Below are 21396 nucleotides of genomic sequence, written 5' to 3'. Positions count from 1 at the left end.
TATCAAGTACTTTGAGCAATTTCTAAAATCATTGAGGGAAAGTAATGACACTACAGGACTTGGATATATTAGCACTGAACAAGGAGAATCATCAAAAACTATAGAACAAAGAAGCAACAAAGGTAAGAACACTAAACCTACTTGTCATTTCTGTGGTAAAAAGGGACATACCTCTAATGTATGCAAAAGTAAGAATAGTCATCAGCATGATAAGCCTTAAAATGCAAACTTTTTTCACAAATGCAAAAAATAAGGACATTTAGCACAAGACTACAGAACCAAGACCATGATGCCACCAAGATTTTAGGGCCACTACTACAACTACAAAAAAATGGACATAGAGCATTTGAATGCAAATCAAAGCCTATGTGGACACCTAATCAACCTTCAAGAGGAATTAATCATGCATATCACTACAATTGGGATTACAACACCAGGTATAGTTGTCACTATTGCCAAGTGTATAGCTGTAAAGAATGAATACAATAAATGTTAGGTTTCAAGCCTAATAAAAGTGAAAATCATTTTCGTTCATTTGAACAAAGAGAAAAGACAAGCAGAGTGATTAAGCAATTTCCTAGCAATCAAAAGGTGATTTATAAAAATTCAATAGCTACCGAAATCTATTTCATCGATTTACTAGGTATTTCATTCAAGTGTCAAGTTATGTAGATTGAAAAAAATTTGTACATAGTAAACCCTAATTTGGTTAAAGATGGCATCTAGTTCTCAATCTGTAAAAGAAAAGGAAGGGTTGGAAATTCAACTAGTTAGCAATGAAGTTAGACAACCAGAGTTCAGACCCATCCCTGAAGTTGCTTACAAAAATGATCCCGTTGGTGCCCTATCTATGATTCCTAATAAAGTAGTTATGGTTTAGGACGTATGAAAATGCTACAACTACAAGATAGAATCCATAGGAGATTTTCAATGCATTTGATAAGCTCTGTGAAAATGTGAAACTTAAGGACAAATTCTCCATAGTAAAAAAGAAGGGACTGACCAAAACCCTATTTTTCCCAGTTGTTTTTAAAATAGAATGGATACATATTTTGCTAAGTAGAATCCATGATGGAGCTTTTTGGCTAGAAACTAGGCCAGTAAAGTTCAAAAAGAAAATTGTACATAGGGTCACTGGTATCCCAACCCTAGATCAGCCAAAAACCCTAAGAAGTGATAAGAGGGAGGCAATTGAGAAAAAAACTAGTGCTAAGTGGAAAAATAGGGGTATGACAATTGACACCATCAAAGACCCCCTACTAGATTTTTCTATCAGGATCATATCTAACAAATTTGATCAATCTAGTAGCTTAAATATTGTACCCTACATAGCTATAGATGTTGCCTACATGCTAGTCAAAAATGATCACACTTATGATCTTGTAGATTTGATGATGCAACAAATCAATGAGAACTTTGGAGCCATAAGGAAATCCAAAGGGGCTCAATGCAAATTTGGTGTAGGATTAATTTGCATATTCTTCTATATTATGATAGAATTACCCTCAATAGGCAAGGTGAAATGGGATCCAGATAAGAATATTGTTGAACAAATAAATGGATTCATTGAGTAGATGGGTGAGAATTTTGATGCCCAAATGACTAGTTATTTTGAAGATTTCAAACAATCCATGAAATAGAGAATGAGAATTCTAGTCTCATTAGTGGAGCAACATGAAAAAGATATTTGTTTTCTAGTGGAAATTGACTATATCTACATATAAGAAAGCATCCCTAGAGTTAGATGGCTTAGACCACTGGGCTATGAACTTGATGTGGATTAGGCTTCAACAGCTATTATAGCATTGATTGCAAAGGAAATTGATAAAACTACAAAGAACTTTGGAACATATGACATTGTCAAATCAAGAGTGGTTACAGACCTCAAGATAGCAACAACAATCAAGAAAAAGGACAAGCTTGTAAAGCATATTAAAAAGAAATTAGGTATTGAAGAGATAGGTACTACAAAAGAAGTAGAAGAAATAACTGATGATAAAGAATAAGATGACAATGAGGATGAGCTAGAGCAAGGGCCACTTCAGTTAACACAAGGCCTAGGTGAAGATGACGATGAAAGTGATAAGGAAGTTCAAGCCAAGGAATCATCCACTCAAACCAAGGTCACCAAGAGAAAGGAAAAAGCACCACCTACTCCTCAATCCAAGATAAAGAAAGTGGCAAAGCCTGCACCTAAGAAGCCTACTACTAGAGCTACTACACAAGTTACTACACAAAAGGCAAAGGAAGTGGCAACTAAGAGGAAGGAATTCACTAAGAAGACTGAAGAAGAGCCAAAGAAAAGAATAAAATTTGTGGCTCAACTTGATTCAGATGAAGAGAGGATGGAATCAGAAGACCACAATCAGTTTAAAGTGGTAAGTCATCCACCAAAGTCTTCTATTGATAAATTATGTGCTAAGATTAGGAATGGAGACTTAAATGATTTGAAGAATGTAAATTTAAATAAGCTCACAAAGATGACCAAAATAAAATAGAGATATCTGTCTATAATATGATGGTAGAATATAAACATACACCTCTTGAACTAGATAGTTCATTGCCAAAGGAATTATACAAGATTGTAGAGGAAAAATAGCATTTTTGTCTACAAACTTAGAAAGAAATAAAGGAGTTTACCTTAGCAAGGATGTTGCCTAATTTGACTAAAAGTCAAATAAAAAATGCAGTCAAAAGGCACAACAGTAGATTTACTCCTAAATACATGACATTTAGTATTCTACAAAATAAAATTGAAGAGGTTGTTAGCAAAACCACAAAAGTGTGGAAAATTATTTACAAGAAAATTGATGATGTATTTGATGAAGAATACAAGGTAGAAGCAAGTGCCAAAACAAAACAAATAAAAGAAGCAAGAAGAAAGAAGGTAGAGGAGAAGAAAGTAGAAGAGAAGAAAGTGGATGAAGAAGAAAATGAAGAATAAATAAGTAAAGAAGAAGAAAAGGGGATAGGTGAGCAACAAGAATAGAGTATACAGGACACACAACTACCACCTCCTAGCCCTCCTCATTCTACCATCACACCTATAGAAACAATTAAGATAAAGGATGTCATTGAAACTTCTAGTCAAAACATCAATCCATTAACTTTAGAGGATCTAGAAAAGATCCTTGACCAATCAACATAAGCAACTAGGCTATGTTCAAGCCTAATATTGGTCAGTGTTGATGAACTCTAGAAGACAGTAGTAAAATTAAAGGAAATCAAGGTGCAAACACAAGAACCACCTATGATCACAAAATCTACTAGACTTCTACTTCTTCCACCACCATCTCCACCAAAAGAAGTCATAGTTTCACTTTAGGAGCCAAGTGCAATAGTAAGGAATGATAAAGTCAAATCAATATAGTCATTAGGTACACCCCCAACTAGAATGATAGAAAAAGATAAACAAACTAAAGAGAAAGAAGAGACAAATGATAAGGAGCAATCTACACTACAAATTTTGGTTGAACTACTGAAAAAAAGTACTCCTATAAAAACTCTTCAGCAACTGAGCACTGGAACTCTAGAATTGCAAATTAGAACACCATGCTCAAGCTCCTCTAGGGTAGCTAGGACAATTCATTATGGAATTCCTGAGCTTGATGAAGAAATAAAGATGCCCTATTATGAATCTAGTACTCACACAAAGGAAAAGATGAATAAAATTCAGAATGCATTAGATAGAAGAAGGAGACAAGAGGTACTTAGAAAGGACTAAAAATACAGGCAATCATTGAATGAAATCAAGGACATATTCATGGATTCCTTCAGCCTACAATTTCCAAATGAATCAAGAACAATAATAGAGCAACTATCAAATATAGTTGATCAGGTAACAAATGAGGATCATGACACCAATAACAAACTAATGGAATGGTTAGAGAAGAAATTCCAAGGTAAGGTCAATGAGAAGATATCAAATACTATCATTTTGGGACAAGTTGACCTACTTAAGAAAATAGATAGAGTCAAAATTATACTTGGAATATATTCCCCCTTTAGAGTAAACTGTGTGATTTTTCAAACTTCACACATGAGACTAGCCAAAAAATAATGAGCTTGGAGAGAAATCTAAATATTTTTAGTATGCAACTCCCAACCAATCTAGCTCAAAGTGAGAAGCATTTTGTTTAGATGCTTTACACTCAAAGGGAACTAGCTATATTATTAGTAGAGGAGGCTAATATAAAAGCTAAGTTAATGAAAATTCAATCCTCCATCACCCCTCACTTGGAGACACTTCACAAGGAGAAAATGTATGTAGAGACATTCCTAAAGAAATATCCCAACCTTTTTACACATGAAGGACTTGTAGACCTAGTAGTAGAGCTCGCAATCCAAAACAAGTCATTGGATACTACATTAAACAATTGGGATGGAGCTCTAAAGATACTCCTAGAGGTTAATAGCTCATTTTTGGCTAAACATCGAATTACTCCATATAACCCTTTGACATCAATGTCACAAAGGGGGAGATATATATTATAAGGGAAGAAATAATGGGTAATTACCAAATTTTGACAAATTTTGATCATTTATTCATTCATTCATTTTGAAAATAAAGTGGAATGATTGTATATAGCCAAAAAAGGGGGAGATAAAGAATAAAGAAGTGAAGGAGAGATGTAAAATTTTGGTAATCACATGGAATACAAGGACATCACACAGATCAAATATAGAATTTAGGCTCAGAATGCAGAAATAGGTCATAGGATAGAAAGGATCAGGCATAGTGGCATAGAATTTCAATTTCAAAGGTACAATCAACTCAGGGGGAGTCATAAGGTATATTTCTATTTACATATTTTTGAAATTTTGCATGTAAGTTGAGTGAGTAAAAAGTGTACTCAATAAGGTTAGGATCATCAATGCTTAGTTAAGTGTTTTTGACACTCATGTCAAAGGGGGAGATTTTTGGTCAAATAAATAGTATTAACAAATGAGTGTCAACACACTTAACCATTTTCACTATGTATGCTAAGTACACTATAGATGTTGAGCCAAAATTTTAAAAGGTGCCAAGTCATAGTTAGTGTAGAGTAGATTATAGTATAGTATGTGCCAAGTGATCTAGTAATTGTTCATGTATCTAGTAATAGAATCATTCAGATGTCAAACAACTCAAAACAACATATGCCAAGCAATATAGGATACAATAGGTGCCGAGAAAACCAAGAAACATAGTTGATGCTGACCAATCCAAAAATAGTATGTGTTGAGCATCAGTAATACTTCATGTGCCAAGCAATGCAGGATCAACATAAGAGTTTGTACTTGCACAAAATATGATGTAAACCTTTTTTGGAGCTGACTTAGAGAAATTTTCAAGGAGAAAAAGGATAAGGACAAGTCATTTTCTTTCCCTATGAAATTTGCATGCAACCAATCAGAAAAATGGTGAAGGCATGCAACCAATAAGAAAAATGCAAAGTATGAGTGGGAATTTGAGATTCAATTTGGATTGTAGATCCATACCTATCCCTAAGTCTTCACATTCTTTATAAGGAGGATGAATGCACCATTTTATGAATGGAAGAAAAATAGAAAAGGGGATGTTATACTAAAATTTTAATGTGAAGAGGAAAAGACTTAGTGGAAGGGATATCATTTATCTAGTTAACCAGAATAGAATAGAGGACATATTTAGAAGATCAGATCAAGTAAGGATCATAAGAGAAAGAGTAGATTAAGTGCCTAAACCCAACAATTCAAGATTGCATTCAATCATGTCAAATGTTCTAACACTCTCTCACAATTGCATTAGAATTTGAAATTCTATGGTGATAGGTTAGCTTAATAGCTAGGTAGGAGAACCTTTGGAGAAGAACAAGAAAATCCTATGTATTAGTTAGGTTTAACAGCCTTCATGTAAATCCTTTAACAAGGTGACACTTCATGTAAAGTCTTTGTAAATCCTTTCAACAAGTCACATTTAACAGTGTGTTGTAGCCTTTAACAGGGCAGGCCTTTAACAAGGCAAACCATTAGAAGTGGTTGAACTCATTACTACAATAATTTTTGTGGGTATCATCCCCACCCCAGTTTTACCTTCTTATTCCTAGAGGGTTTTTGGGTCACCAAAATCTGTTGTGTTATGTGTTGATGCATGCTCTCATGTTATGCTTGTTTACTTTGATACATGTTAATTTCAGTTATATGCTATTAAGGGTTTGAAAAGATAACAATTGGTTACTTTTGATTCACCCCCCCGAAGTACTCTTCCCATTTGAACATTCCAATATTCAAACACATAAAAAACCTCCCATACCATTAGGGTGGGAGTTTCTCTCTATTTAAGATTTCTATTTTCTTGAAGAAATCATCTAACTATAATAAGATAGCGATAGTTCCAAAATTGTAAGAACCCTTTTTAAAAAAAACTAGCTATTAACTTTGATCCAATTTTCAAGCATCCTATGGGGAATTATGTTAGTAAATAATGTACCTTTGCATTATGTGGACATATCATCTAGGCATTTATTTGTCACAAGGGAAAAGAGAAGTAGTTGAAGTAATTATTTAGGAGAATCCAAAATTCTACATGAAGATATTTCATATTGACTGTAAGGAGTGCCCCATCTGCCTTAAGGAGTTCCATGTAGGAAATGAAGTCTACATGCTTCCTTGTGCACATAACTTCCATGTTGATTATATTTATCAAAGGTTGCATCTTAATATAGAAAAGTACCCTTTGGAAACTTCAAAATCTTCTAGGACTCATAGAAATCTACTCCATGACAACTTGGAGTAAAAAAAATATGTACTGGAAAAAAAAGAGTTTAATCACAAGAAATATGAGCATGTGTCCTTACCAAATGACCCATTACGTGTAAAAAACCCTCTAGAAACATCAGAAATATCCAATGTTAACCTTTCCTGAAGGCGCCAAGAATAGAAAATAGATGAAAAGAGAAAAAGTGAGAAAACATGGGTAATGTTTAGTATTTTTACCCAATGAGTTTGGAAGAGTTTTTAATAGTTATTCACTCATTTAGGAGGTTATATGATAGGATACATATTATTCTTTTAATTTCAAATGGAAATGCCAAAAAATTATTTATTAAATGATATGGTATTTTATCAATTACTTAATAGATTTTATATTTTGAGGTAAAATAATTTTATTAGTCTTTAAAGATTATTATGGATGAGTTAAAAGTGATTGTAAATATCATTGAAGGTAATTGAGGGGATTTTTGAGAAATTTAGGGTTGGTTGGTTTTAATGAGGGTCGACATGGGTTTATCTTTGTTTTCACCATTTTCCTACAATCTATATGAATTGAATCTAATTTCTTATAAAAATAGCTACTTGACCTTATATTTTTAAGACACTACATTTAAAAATAATTACTTCTACATACATTATTTTCTAAAGTTCATATAAATTGAATCTAGTTGATTCCAGAAATAAGAATGTTAAGACTTCCCCTCACAATAGAATTGGATTGTTTACATCATATATGAATAAATGAATATCTTATATTGTAAACAAATCAAATTATTCTTTATTGATGTATTGTTAACTTTTCAAAAATTATTATCATATCACAATTCAAATAATATGTTTGTTGTAAAGAATTATTATCAAATATAACTAAACCAACTAATGTATGAAGGTCTTTTTCACACCAATCACATGTCATCAACATTTATTAAAAATGTATTTTAAGATTTTAATTCAAAGTATCAAACTTTAAATCAACCATGGAATATACAAAATATTATTACTCATTATCTTAATTTTTAATTTAAGATAATTACAATAGATTTAATTTTTAATAGAAGATCATTAAAATAATAATTTAATTATTTTAGGTCAAACATTAATTTCATCCTAAAAACATATTAAGCATCAATATAATAATATATTTAAATGGTGTTTATTAATAGTTGCTTTTGAAGTCTTCTAGAAGCCATATTTTAGGCATAAGATAGTTGTAGATGATATTCTGATGCAATAAGTCTATTGTTGGACAAGCATTTCTATTGAAACAAGCCTTCTAAGTTATATATTATATATGATTATATTATGAATGTTATTATAAAGGAGTTATAATAATTATTTGGTATTTTTTAGGGTGACTAATATCAGTGACTAACTACTTACATTTATTTGATAGTTCAATTAGTCACTTGTGTTTGGTTGATCTTGTGATTTTACCAAATGACCAAATTAGTCACTTATTTAGTCACCTATAGCTATAAATTACAAAGAAATAGTAGAATGTGATTAGTTTTAGTCATATGACTAAAATTTTATTGGTGTGACTAAAAGTTTTAGTCACATAGTCACATATTTGTCAAAATGTTCTAGTGCATGTCCTCTTTTGCTACCTCTTTACCCTTCTCATTATCTTCTTCTTCTTTCCTTTTAGCTACATCAACAACTTCCTCTAATTTTTTCTTCAGCTCTTCCAAGGATACACCAAGGAGCCTATTCTTCTCCTTTTTCCCATCAACTTCCTTGGCCAACTCTACATTAGTCACCATGCTGGACTCACCTACTAACTCACTAGTAGCTAGAGACATACACCACTTTCTCCTAAGGCTTAACTTTCTCTAATACCACTCTAATGTGATAACCCATCTTTCTTCTTCCCCAAGCTCTCTTAGAATCTCCTTAGGTCATACACTTGACCAATTAGGGATTCTACCCACCCCAAGATTCTTAGGACTCTAAACAATAGATCCTATCCATTCAATTGGTTCACATCAATTAGGTAGAACACACTTTCTTACCAACTCTACAACCACATAGGTAACCCCAAGCTAGTAAATGACTCACAAAAGGATTTATTTGAATTGTAGGATCTCTTTAGACTTCTTTCAAGATCCACAATCCAAATCAAGATTGAAACCCTAACCGAGTTCCAACCTTCAAACAAAAATACATATAAATGCCTGTAAAAAGGCTACAAGAATTAGATCTCCAAGTGCACTAAAACCAAATTATCTTGAAAAAATCCTTAACAAAGGGTCCAAAAAAACACCATTCCAAATACCCTTTTTAGAGAATTTAATTATTTTTGGGGTCTAGTGTTTCCAAATTGTCTATATTGTATGAGCATGATTTTAGCCTAAAATCAAGGGTTTGAAGGGATTTATTGGTTATCTACAAACAAGAAGACTTTACCTTCCATAAAAATATTTCCAACAGATCCCATTGGACTTGAGGCTTCACCACTCCTTTCTTCAACACATTCCATTGTTTTGTTGAAGTATGTGCACATTCAATCACTCCTCTCAACTCTGTAATAATTTGTGGTCCCAAACTAAGTTTTTATGACTTTCTAAGGGCATCACTACAAATTCAACTTCAAAAATTTCTAGGGCCCCATCTCCACTATAAAAAATGTACATGGAGTCATTTTTGAAATCCCAAGATACCATACTATACCTATGGTGGGAGATGGCCCTATGACTCCATTTGTGTAAACATTCTATCTAGGAACAACAGACTTGTAAAAACCAAGATAATTAATTCAAAACTAGTACATTTGGACTTTTTTTTCTATCAACATTTTCAAGAAAAACTATGATTTCATTTTTTTTTGTTAATTTTCATCCCATGTTCATCGAAAATGCCCTAAATTTTCTTGAGTTGGTCAAAATTTTGACCAACTTGGGTCATAATTCAAATAAGAAATAACAAAGTATATGATGTTATTCACGTGTATGTTATTATTATCATATGTTCTTATGCAGGGCTTCATTCCTGCGTCTCAACCAGAATGGTAGCAATGTTCTCTAGCAAAACTCGTGAATGAATGTCTGCTCAAAAATCTTAAACACTCATGAATGTTCATTGTTGGAGCTGAAAATAGGGATATCGCCACTCTGATAAGATCTTTATAGTTCATGATAACTCCTCTATAGAATATTGGGGCTTTTCCCATTATTGAAGATATATTATTCTAGGCATGATAGTTTTGTAAGTTGCAATGATCACTGGAAGAAGAATCTACCTATTCTTGTAAAGTCCCATAGGGTTTATGCAATTGATCTTCTTTGGTATGGATACTTAGGTGATTTTTTATAGAGTGACCAAGCTTTGGATGGTATTCTTGGTTTTGGATAAGCCAATACATCTATTCTTTCACAGCTAGCTTTATCAGGTAAAGCTTGCAAGGTTTTTGCTCATTGTTTAGATGGAGCCAAGGGAGGAGACCTCTTGGCTATTGGAGATGTACAAAATGATGTTCTTACAACCTCACTAATTACCAATCAGTAACAACTAATGCTTTTCTTTGCCTAAATTTATATAATTCAAACCATTGGACATATCATATTTACACTTTTTGATGTTGTATATCTTAATACTTGGTTTCAAAAGAATGCTTGAGATGTGGTCTTCAATGCTTTGTTGACAAGTTTGAGTTATTTCATTTTACTTGAAAAAGAGTATATTTATTTTTTCTCATTTTTGTTTTTTATGGTGAAGTTCTTATGGGATGAGCATAAAACTTATCAGCCTAAGTTGAATCTTTTAATGGAATCGAATTTTCATTTTTTCAATATATTCTTCCATGACTTGATTATGATCAGATGGACTTACTAGTCTTCATTTAGTCCCTTAACTTTGGTCCTTTATTCTTCCTTATATTGTAACAAGATTTACAATGCTTCTTAAGAAATTTGATACTTGTTAGACTATTCTTATAAAAAAGGACCTTATGAGCATGTCTCTCTCTTTGCCTTTGCACATGCATATTTTTTCCAAATCATCATATTTAAAATGAATTGGAAATGGTTTTGAAATTGAAATTATGATTTTTTCCTTAATATCTGTAACTATTTTAACTTTAGGATTGTTACCTTTTGCCACTTATCCAAATTGTTTCTCTCTACAATTGCCTCGCTAATGCTCAAAGATTTAGATCATTATTTTGTTGAGTGATGTTAACATGGAATTTGGGAAATCCCTTCTTCAATCATTGAGGAAAATCATGATTAGCTTGAAATGTGAGAGTAGACATACTATTACCCCATGGTAAGGGAAGAGCTGGAATGTCATTGTTGTAATCATTTTGATTGAATGTTTAAGATGTTCTGTACCCAACAAGATCATGGGTGGATGAAAGTGATTCTCCTCTTAAGGCTGATTGTTAAAAAGCTAGAAAAGTAGATCCATAGGGTGCTACTTTCTTTCAAGACATTTTGCAAACTTTATAATTCCATAGTTCTTTAGTTATAGGCAGTGGGAGGTAGAATAGGTCTCCCTACTACAAAGTTGTCCTCTTTTTTTCTTCTTTTGTAAAATGGAAATTTTTGCTCTACAATGTGCAAAATTTTCTCTATTAGTTGAATGTAAAACACCTTAGACTATCAAAGATGTCTTCCTATTCCTTTTCAAACTAGTATAGACTAGGGCTCAAAACGAGTGCTTGAGGAGCTACCATGGTCATTTATTGCAAGTTGGTAAATTTCAGCATAAAAAACTCATGACCCATAGGGGTGTCCCAAAAAGCTTTCTTAAATTTGTCCATTGTAGGACACCTTAAACTAGAAATGTGTGTGAGGAAATCCTCTATTGAAAGTAGAGGAAGTCATATGTGTTTAGCTTGAGTGTAAAGAGGCTTTGTAAAGTTCATTAAGAAGATGCACAACTTGACGACACATAAGTTGAAATCATGTAAATGGATTTATCAAAAAATAGGGTATTGGTATAAGAGAACCCAATGTAATGATATTATCTATATGAGCCTTTGTTATTGATGCACACATTGACCACTTTGTATCATAGGTTTGTAGTTCCTTTGCTATTTTCAGGATCTGTTACTACAATCTTGACCTCTATATCTTGCTTCTATATGTGTAGTATGTTTCTTTCTTGGGATTGGTAGGCCCAAAAAACCACATTTTTCTTACCCAAAATTAGCAGTCATCCTTGGTTATTATTGTTGACTATACATCATAGGTTGTCTTCATGAATCATCTGTCATGATATTCCATTCCCATATTTGTTGTTTGTACATTATTCTCAACTAGATTGTATTTCCTATTGCATGTCAATAACTATTGTAACATATCTTCATTATGAATATGTTGTCTTTCACCATAGAAAACATGCCCTCTTTGTGCTATCTACATCCTTCCACTTGTAGATCTTTTTTGCAGTAAAGTTACCTGTCCTTTCATTAGGCTTTTTTGAACAATTAGACCAGCCCCCTTAGACAATTTCTTACTCAAACTTTATCTCACAATAGTTGTAGGCAGAAGTCGAAAGATGGGAGTTGCTTCTTCACTCAGAATGTGTATTTCCCTCAAATTGATAATTTTTATATTGCTAAAAGAAAGGCTCCTAAGCTATTATTGAACATGCCCATGTTTACCTAGATCTTTCTTTCTCTTTCCATCTCTAGTATTTCAATGATTACAAGAAACAGTTATTTTCCATCTTCACTACAAAAGCCTTGAAATTGTTAATAGGGACATTCATCGAAATGATTAATCAAATTTGGTTTGAATTGATTGATCCCTGCATCATACCTCTCTCATGTGCCTCTCCATTCCTTTCCTTTCTACTACCTTTGTTCTTGATACATGCTATGTATTTAAGCACTAGAAAGCTTACACTATTAATAACATGAAGGAAGCATGCATTTATTTTTGTAAAATTCACCCTCGAGAGTGCCTTTGAGAGGCTAGATAATCACAAAATATGAAATATATAGAAAGTTTGTTTTTTGGAATATTGAAGTAGTTTTGATGAGTCTCATGAACTCACAAAAATATTAAATGTCTAGAAAATTCATTTTTTATGGAATATCAAAGTGTGTTTTTATGAGTTAATTGTAGGAACTTCTTTGTTTGTTGGATTCTTTCCATTTTCTCTGGTTTATTAGCTATATAACACATCAAATTTGAGAAAAAGGAAAGCTAGGGTAGAAAAAAAACTGAGAAACTCAAGAAACAAATCCAATCATGGTATTTTGGCATTGAGTATTAGGTATTGTTAACAATGAAGTGATTGGAGGCTAGCTGTAGCACTCAGGAAGAACTCTCCTACAAGTTAGTTAAATCACCACTTAGAATTTTGTGCACTTTTATACTAGACCTATTATGTAAAGTTTTACATTATGTAGAATTAGAATTAGTTCATCTTAAGGGATGCATCATTTAGGTAATCTTGTTTATTGTTCTATGCCTATTCGATTATTTTCCATTAACAGAGGTCTCTTTTGTCAATGGTCACTGAGCATATTTTTGCATATGTGGTTAAAATGTCTTATAGTTAGTTTTAGTTCATGAAAATAGATAGATAAGGTTATATTATAGGAGTATCAATAAACATTGTATGTCTGTAAGCTTACAAGCTATTAGGGAAGGCTAGGTATCCTAGACCAGACACAATCATTAACAAAACTATAACAATTATTATCTACCAAATAGTGTCATGACTGCCATGAGGATTAGGAAGACCCTAAACAACCATGTCTATCTTAAGAGTAACATACACATCCAAAGATTAATAGGCTTAGAATGTCCTTTAGTTATTAACTAAAGCAGATTAAGTTTTAACAATAGCATGACTTAGAAATATCAACATATGATATCAAAATTTGGTACATCCATCAACTACAGTCATTTCTGATTATCATAATCATGAGTGACAACATATAAATGTGTATGCAACACACTTTTCTTTAGTGTAGGGTTTTTTTGTTAGAGGAATTCTACAGATCTTGTCCTGTTGGTAATAATATTTGAGATATTTTCAAGGAATGTCGGCTAGATTAAGCATTGAGAGAGTATTGGCATAGTGTTTGACATAAACTATTTATATGCTTTCTTTGAAGTGTTGGTTGGCTATAGTGCTTTTGTAGGTTTTTCATGTTTTTGCATCATCTACATCTCATTTGTGGGTTTTTATGATTTACAATCCCAACTGAAGATGCAAATATTTTCTTTTTCAAAATTTAACTATAGTATATGGATTTTCTATTAAGGAGTGGTTAAAATGCATGGTAGTGATTTGGTTTTGATCAATCAGGTATGCTTCATGTGTCTAGACTTTGTCTACTCAGAATTTAGCTCTTGTTTATGTCCTATTATTATTATGAGCTTTATAAGTTTATATAGTTCATTTATCTATTAAAAATTGCTATTACATTTTGGTTTTCTTTGTGTTGTACATAATCCAAATTAGCCTCGCTGTCTTGAACTTCACTTATTCATCTATGACAATGCTTTAAATTTTTTAAACTTATCTCTCCCTTATGCCACTTTACATCTTCCAAATTGGTAAGGGGTTTCTCTTCTTCTACTATACCAACCATGTCAATTGCATTTTATGATAGTGATTATATATGCTATGACCCTTTTTTATTATTCTTTTTTGGGCTTCTTTTATATAAAATATCTATGATTTGATTATGATCTATAAGAATGGGGATTTAGGTGAGCCTCTTTGAAAAGTTCTCAAATATGTTTTAATTGGAATCCATCTCTATTCTTACTTGAGCTAAGTATAATTTATTAAGATCTAAGAATGTAATAATAAGGATCAATTCTTTTTTTTTCATACACATCCTATGTTCCCTTGAGATGCTTATCTAGTCATTCATCAAATAAAATTTGAAAGATTTGTCAAAGCCTAAGGAATTTCACTTTTCCAGTTAAGTAAAGAAAATAAGCCTCTTCAAGTTTCCAATTCAGAAGGGACAATCTCTACAAACAAATCTCTAAACATAGTAATTGGAGTTTGACTTTGGAAACCACCTAAAAAATAAGTTAAAAAGAGTAGTTTGAGCCTCCTCAATTCTCCAATATCAAATCACCATGACCAATATACCCTTGATAATCATCCAATGTTGTATCTAGACCAACCATCTTGTCATAATCTAAGTTGGCCCACTATTTATTAAGTCACATCTTTTCTTTATTCTGCAATTTGTGCATTGCTTCTCCAAAAACAAAAGCTTCAATTTTTCCTCTATTGGGAGCTACCATTTCTCTTACCTCAAAAATTTTTCCCCTATAAAAATTCCTTATGTAAAGCTATAATTCTTGATTAGCAGACTATGCTTTTATTTATTTGGAGGTTGAAATTAGATGTTGAATGACAATGAGTATTATTAGGTATGATTGGAAAAAAATTCCTAGTTATGAATGAAAGCTAAAAGAGTGACACAAGATTTATTTGTCTTCCATGACTAAGAAGCATTTTCTATCTTATACAGTTTTGGAAAGCATACATAGTGCATTATGTAAGAATTTTTGGCCTCATTCAGAATATGAGATTTACCTCCCCCATAAGACTATTGTGCATCATTACTTCTACTTGCACTAGAAACTTTTTGATGATTTAAATTGAATTCTAATTAACAACTACTGCCATAGTTGGATGTGAATAGGTTACATACTTCTCCTACATTGGTTTGTACTAGCTCATTGCTAATATCAACCATGGTTTCATGTTCCCGTTGTAATGCATGAAAAATCCACCATCTATTAGCTACATATCAATGTGTAGGAAGGAGCTGGAGTTGGAGCATGGTGTAAGGGTTTCCTTGATTTTTCCTAAAATATTCAAAATCTCTACACTTGAATTCCTTTGTAGCATATTGTGATGCAGTTATTGATGATCGTGATTCCACAAGCCAGATGCTCTAGATGTTGTGGGTGTTCACAAGGAGATCATTTTGTGTCTTGGTCTGCCTACAAGCTGGATGAGAGTAGTTTGCAAGGATCAAGGAAAAATCTTGTCACATTCTTGTGCTACCTGGAGTAAACCTTAAATTTAGTTTAATGGCATCTTGATATTAAATTGTTGATCTGGTGAGATTGAAGGATGGAAATTAATTTTAAAAATGCCACTTCTTGCTTAACTAATTGCTGACATAATAGGCAAGTTTAACGTCCTCCAAAAAAGCATCTATGCATATTTTCTTTTGACATTGTGTGCATGTGTAGGTATACTATAGGGAGGATAACACTCGAACCAACCCGTGAAATTTCTCTTGGTGATTTTGGTCCCAAAGCTCAAATATGGATGTGGTTCCCTCTAGATGGATCTAAATTTACTCCTCCTCATCAGTCCGTTGAGTTTAGATGGAAAGATTAGTTCCCTATGGTTTTTAGGTCAGTTGTTCTTCATACTTAACTATCTAGGCTTCTGATTCTATAGGGATGATTTTTGCATGGTGTAGATACTGATAAATGAATTCCATTTCTATAATGATGCCATCTTCAATGCAAGCATATGTTCATTTGTGTTTGGCTTGGATAATACTAGTATATTTTGTATATAATATATGCTTTTAAAATCTATTTAAAGATATCATAGGATGTTTTTATTGAGTCCCAATTTTGCAATTATAGATGCATATATTTATCTATTTTATTGTTGTGAAGCCTAAGTAGGGTTGGTGTTATTAATTTTTCCTTGTAATGGTAGAAGAGAAGAGTAAAGATTTTTTCTTAAAGATATCTAGTGGAAAAGGTGCAATGCTACTATGAATTAAATTGCAGAGTCCATGTCAAAGGGAAATTTGGAAGCACACATAAAATACACTTAACTTCTTTCCAGACTTCTTAAAGAACTCAAATGTGTTAAGCACTTTTTCTATCATATTTGTGTTTATTGATATCTTTGCAAATATATAACAATATCTTATTGGAGGTTTGAAAGTGGACCTCTATGATACATGCCTTAATTTATTTTTTCATGCATTGAGGAACTTGCACCTTAGAATGAGAGTAATATAGGGCTCAACTGAAGGATACATGGAAACCTGAGTGTTTTAAATCATGAATTCTAGTAGATACTCAAGAAAAATGAAATTGAGATGCAGTCTACTATGTTTGACTCAATCAGAATAGAAAATATGATATTGCGTTGATAATATTGTGATGTAGACAATGCATTTGAGCAAGCAATCTAGAAGTTGTTTGTATGCATGCTTTTACCCAATGTTCTCTAAGCTTACATGATTTCTTAGATGATATCCTATGATATAATTTTGTTTCTTCTTGAATTAAAATGTTCTTATTTATGTAGGGTGAATCATAGACAAGCATGTTTGTGTTCTCCTCCACCTACTGCTAGTCTAGCCATGGTCCAAGAGAGTTGAATTGCTTTTTATTTTCCTAATATTTGTTGTCAACTGTAAACAATGCTGAACTAGATCTATCTTGCTGCCTTCTTAAACTTAAAATAGGTGATATGTTAGAGGTTATCATTAAAAATTTTTCCACATAAACTGAAGTATCATAGTTCTAGATTTGGGTAGTTATCCCCTTAAGTTTTAACTATTTAGTCACAATGAAGTGAAAGGGTTTAAAAGTTGTTTGCAATTTGTTATCATTAGTTATTTTTGAAAATGTTAGAGGCAAACTAGAATCATTTGATTATTATAGGCTTATAAATCATTTGATATGATAGACTGATCCAAAACCAATCATAGTCCAAAGTTTTGTTTTTTAGAATGCTTGTAAAAGCAATTAAATAAGAGTTAGAAATTCAAATTTTAGAAATCTAACAACTAGTTCAAGATTATGAGGGAAACTTGATTTAAGGCCTTTTATGACAAAAAAACAAATATCATCCACCTTGATAATGATTTCACACTTTTAAGATCAAACAACATCCATTTCAGGGGTAGATTTGTTAAATAATGCACATAGAAGCTCATCATAAAAGTTGAGCTGAGGAAGGTCTAGATGATCTTTGTCATCATTATGGCTATGATGTCATTGTTGATTATGAGGAGTATCATCAGAAATGCTACCACCAATATACTGTGAATGTGATGATGAATAATGTGGGCTGAATATGATATCATTTTTCATTTTGAAATTATTTGAATCATCATTGTGATGGTATACCATAGAATTTGATTCAAGCTTCTCTTCTCTAATAAAAATATTGTGATGCTAATTGATCATAGGTCCAACACATGACTAAGGTAGATGCAGAGGGTTCAAGGGTAATCCAAGATACTATGGAACCATAAGAAACTTAGAATAGTCCCTATCCATATATATTTGGTTTCAAATAAATTATCAAACATATTTGGCATAAGAATAACTTGTCTGGTCCAAACGGAGCTAGAAGGGTAGCTAAACACAATCCACATTTAACAGATTTGAGTAAATTCATCGAAAATCAATCTTTTTGGGATTTCATTCAAATTTTTGTGTTATTGGGATCTTGTTCTGTACAATTTTTTATATTTGGTATACATGCCTTGAGGATCATCTAAGTCATGTAATTCTAGAGTTTGGGAGTTGTATCTTGTTTGTGCAACTAAGCAAGAAGCAAGTTGCAAAGCAAGACAAGTATGGCAGAGTATTGTAGAAGTTCTTTCAAGTTCCACAATGTTATTGTAAATCTATTTGCAATGAATTGGTTTGTAAAGATTGCATGGAGTGATTTAGTTTGTAAAGATTGCACGGAGAGACTATGGCATGAGTTCAACTCACTTTTTGCAACATTATAAAATCTATGGCACTTATATTCACAATTGTAAGTCAATTTAATGGCTTTTCAAGAAATGACCTTATATGGAACTAAGAAAAAATCATAAATTAGACTTCCATAAGTTTAAAATTTGTACTAGTGAGTTAGCAGTGAAAAATTTAAGTTAATGACAAATCAATTGAAGTTGGTCAGTTTCTAGTTGATATGCAGAGCTTTTCTCCAAGAAAGAGAGTGAACTATAAGATCAGTGTGAGCAATATTAGTTATATTTTCTATAAGACACCATAATGTTATGGTGATGCAGGATCATGATTTAATCTAACTGAGCCATGCTTATTTTGTGATTTGTTTTCTCCATATTTTACAATTTAGAGGGTAGTTTAAAATTAATTTGATACAAAGCTATTGGTATACAATTTTCATCTTACTTGTCCAACTTGAAGTATTTCATTTACAGAAGAAATAGACCTATTATTTATATATTTACTAAAATTTTGATTAGGCTTTATTTAGTGGTGGATTGTAGGAGCGGTTGTTTTAAGATCCACTACCCTAGATAAATGGACCTACACTTGTTTTATTATTCTAGTTATTCTCCTTTTCGGGGAATTACCAAATTTTATGTGTAAGCTAATATTATATGTGTTGTTTCATTTCAATTAGGTTGGCATCTACTCAAACTAGTGATGGTTGTGGTAGCATTTAAATCAACTTCTCAAAGATCCTTGACTGGGTCATGAGATAGGAGTACAACCACAACAGACAAAGGAAAATTAGATTCCTCTCAAAATGGAGCCCACAGGAGATCAAGGAGCAATGATGCTCAAATAATTGTTCTCAATCCTCCTCATCAGTAGAATTTTTTCTAAATGGCCAAATGGATTTTGGAAATGCGACAATTAATCCCCTTTTTAGAGGATCCACAGTACTGGAAGAAGTCTCCAGATTCATAGATAAAAGCAAGGTGGACTCAAGTGATAGAAGAGGGTGATCATTGTCTTGTATTAGACCTAATGATGTCAATAAATATCAATTTGAGGTTGTACATTGGCAGATGAGAGGATGTTCAGTGTCTTAGAATCATTCCATTAATCCTCAAAATACATCTAATCAAATGGTTAATGTAGATAGTGAACGAAGAGGAAGATCTCTATCTTGTTGCAAATATTATGAATCTGAGGTATAGTTTGATTGCTATTCAGGAATTTGATGTTGAAGTTGGCTCATTCATAATATTTCTCCATTAGAACTATTCCACTTTTTCTATGTCATATTTTAGATTCATAAAGATGGATACAATTTCTAGCTCAAGTGATTTATCTTTAATACACATGCTATTCTTATTCATTACTGACAGAGTGACATGGATCAAGCATCTAATAGGATGGGGCTAGGCCAAGTAAAAAATATTGGTATTATTGAAAATAAAAGATACAATCAAAATAAGCTTACCAGAGATCAAGTCCACCTATAGCAGGGGATACGGAGATGCTCAAATCAACAAAGTGGTTCACAATCCTTGGATGGCTATTCTGTAAGTCCTTGATATCAATTGCTCTACATAGTAAGAAAATAAAAGCTTTTTTAGTTAACTTTGTCTACAAGGAAATTGAAAATGGAACATTTACTTTATCATCCATAGAAACATCGAACACATAATTCTTGTACAACATGTAAAGTCATTTTTTTCATCAAAAGTGGAGCATTCAATTTTTTGTTCTCTAAGATCCATAGAATCTTCTAAAATGTCTGATGTATGTATCTAAAGTAGTAATGCCAGTAAAAGTTGTACCCAAATTTTTTATTAGTAGCTCATGGTAGTTGTGGCTCTAACAATGAATGGAACACTTAACACACATTGGATCTAAGTGTTGCTCACAGAGGTGAAGCACTAGGAAAATCTTACAATTCGTGACCTATAAAATACACCTTTGCTTGAGCTTTTCACCCTAATGATTAAGTCAATAATTGAAAATGTAACTATATATCTGTGGTTGAGGTTGCTTCCCTACTAAAATTGAGCCCATAATATTTTCTACGAGTGCTAAGTATACCCTAGAGGCATTATTGTTGACTGACGTTGTTGCCTAAGATGTACTGATGGTACTTTTGTAAGTCATTAATACATTTATTACCTATATCTGCTAGCTCTTATCTAGAGGTCATTGCATCTCTTACATTTGTTGCCTAGGCAGGATATTACAAGCTTTTTTTACACTAGAAGTAATAATAGCAATGGAACAGTGTATTTGACTTGTTTCATAAATAATAATCAAAACATCAAATGAATTACTACCTTAAGAGTTTGGCCTGGACATTTTTCTTGCATATCTAATTTGGCACCTTAGTCATGCAGTAAGTAGCTAACCCATTCCTTAAACCTTACTTATAATTGGCAGTACAATGTAAGAAACACATAATTTATTCTATTGTTTTCAAGTTGTTGGGAGTGTCTATCTTGCAATATATTTGCTATTGGAACATTAACAATGATGAGAAAAGATGCCATATTCATGTTTCTAACAATGCCCTTACCCTTTTTTCTAGAACAACAACTAGCAGGACATGTTTAATTGCAGCCAAGACATCTTCTACATATTTTGTCTTCAATAGCTTGTTACACATTGCAAACCTCCAACCAACAATGGGAGCTCTCACATTGAACTGTTGAGGATCAAAACATTAGATGCAACCAATTCTTAGTAGGTTGCCCTAACCCAAATCTTAGTTATGAAGAATCTCTCCACAAGAGGATCAAGCAACAATCACCAATCACCAGGAAAACTCAGTGACCTGAGGATAACACCTAATCATAAGAGGAATCACCATGACCCTACAAATAGAAGCCAAAAGTCTCACATCACAAAATTGGAATGAATGTTTCCTACTCAATTTGGTATCAACTAAATATAAGACTGAGAAAAGAAATCTTTATTGAGGAAAAGATAAATATAAATAGTGGAT

At 32.5% G+C, this 21396-nt stretch overlaps 1 pseudogene; it reads left to right on the top strand.

Annotated features, from left to right (window-relative positions):
* The first annotated feature begins 715 nt into the window (after positions 1-715).
* The window catches only part of LOC149553229 (GDT1-like protein 4), a 171023-nt pseudogene continuing 150342 nt past the window's right edge, over positions 716-21396 (top strand).

Source organism: Cupressus sempervirens, chromosome 6 (genome assembly GCF_028749045.1).
Source record: "Cupressus sempervirens isolate cs-2001-9-10 chromosome 6, ASM2874904v1, whole genome shotgun sequence".
Classification (NCBI taxonomy): domain Eukaryota; kingdom Viridiplantae; phylum Streptophyta; class Pinopsida; order Cupressales; family Cupressaceae; genus Cupressus; species Cupressus sempervirens.
This window is presented reverse-complemented; position numbering and strand designations above follow the sequence as displayed.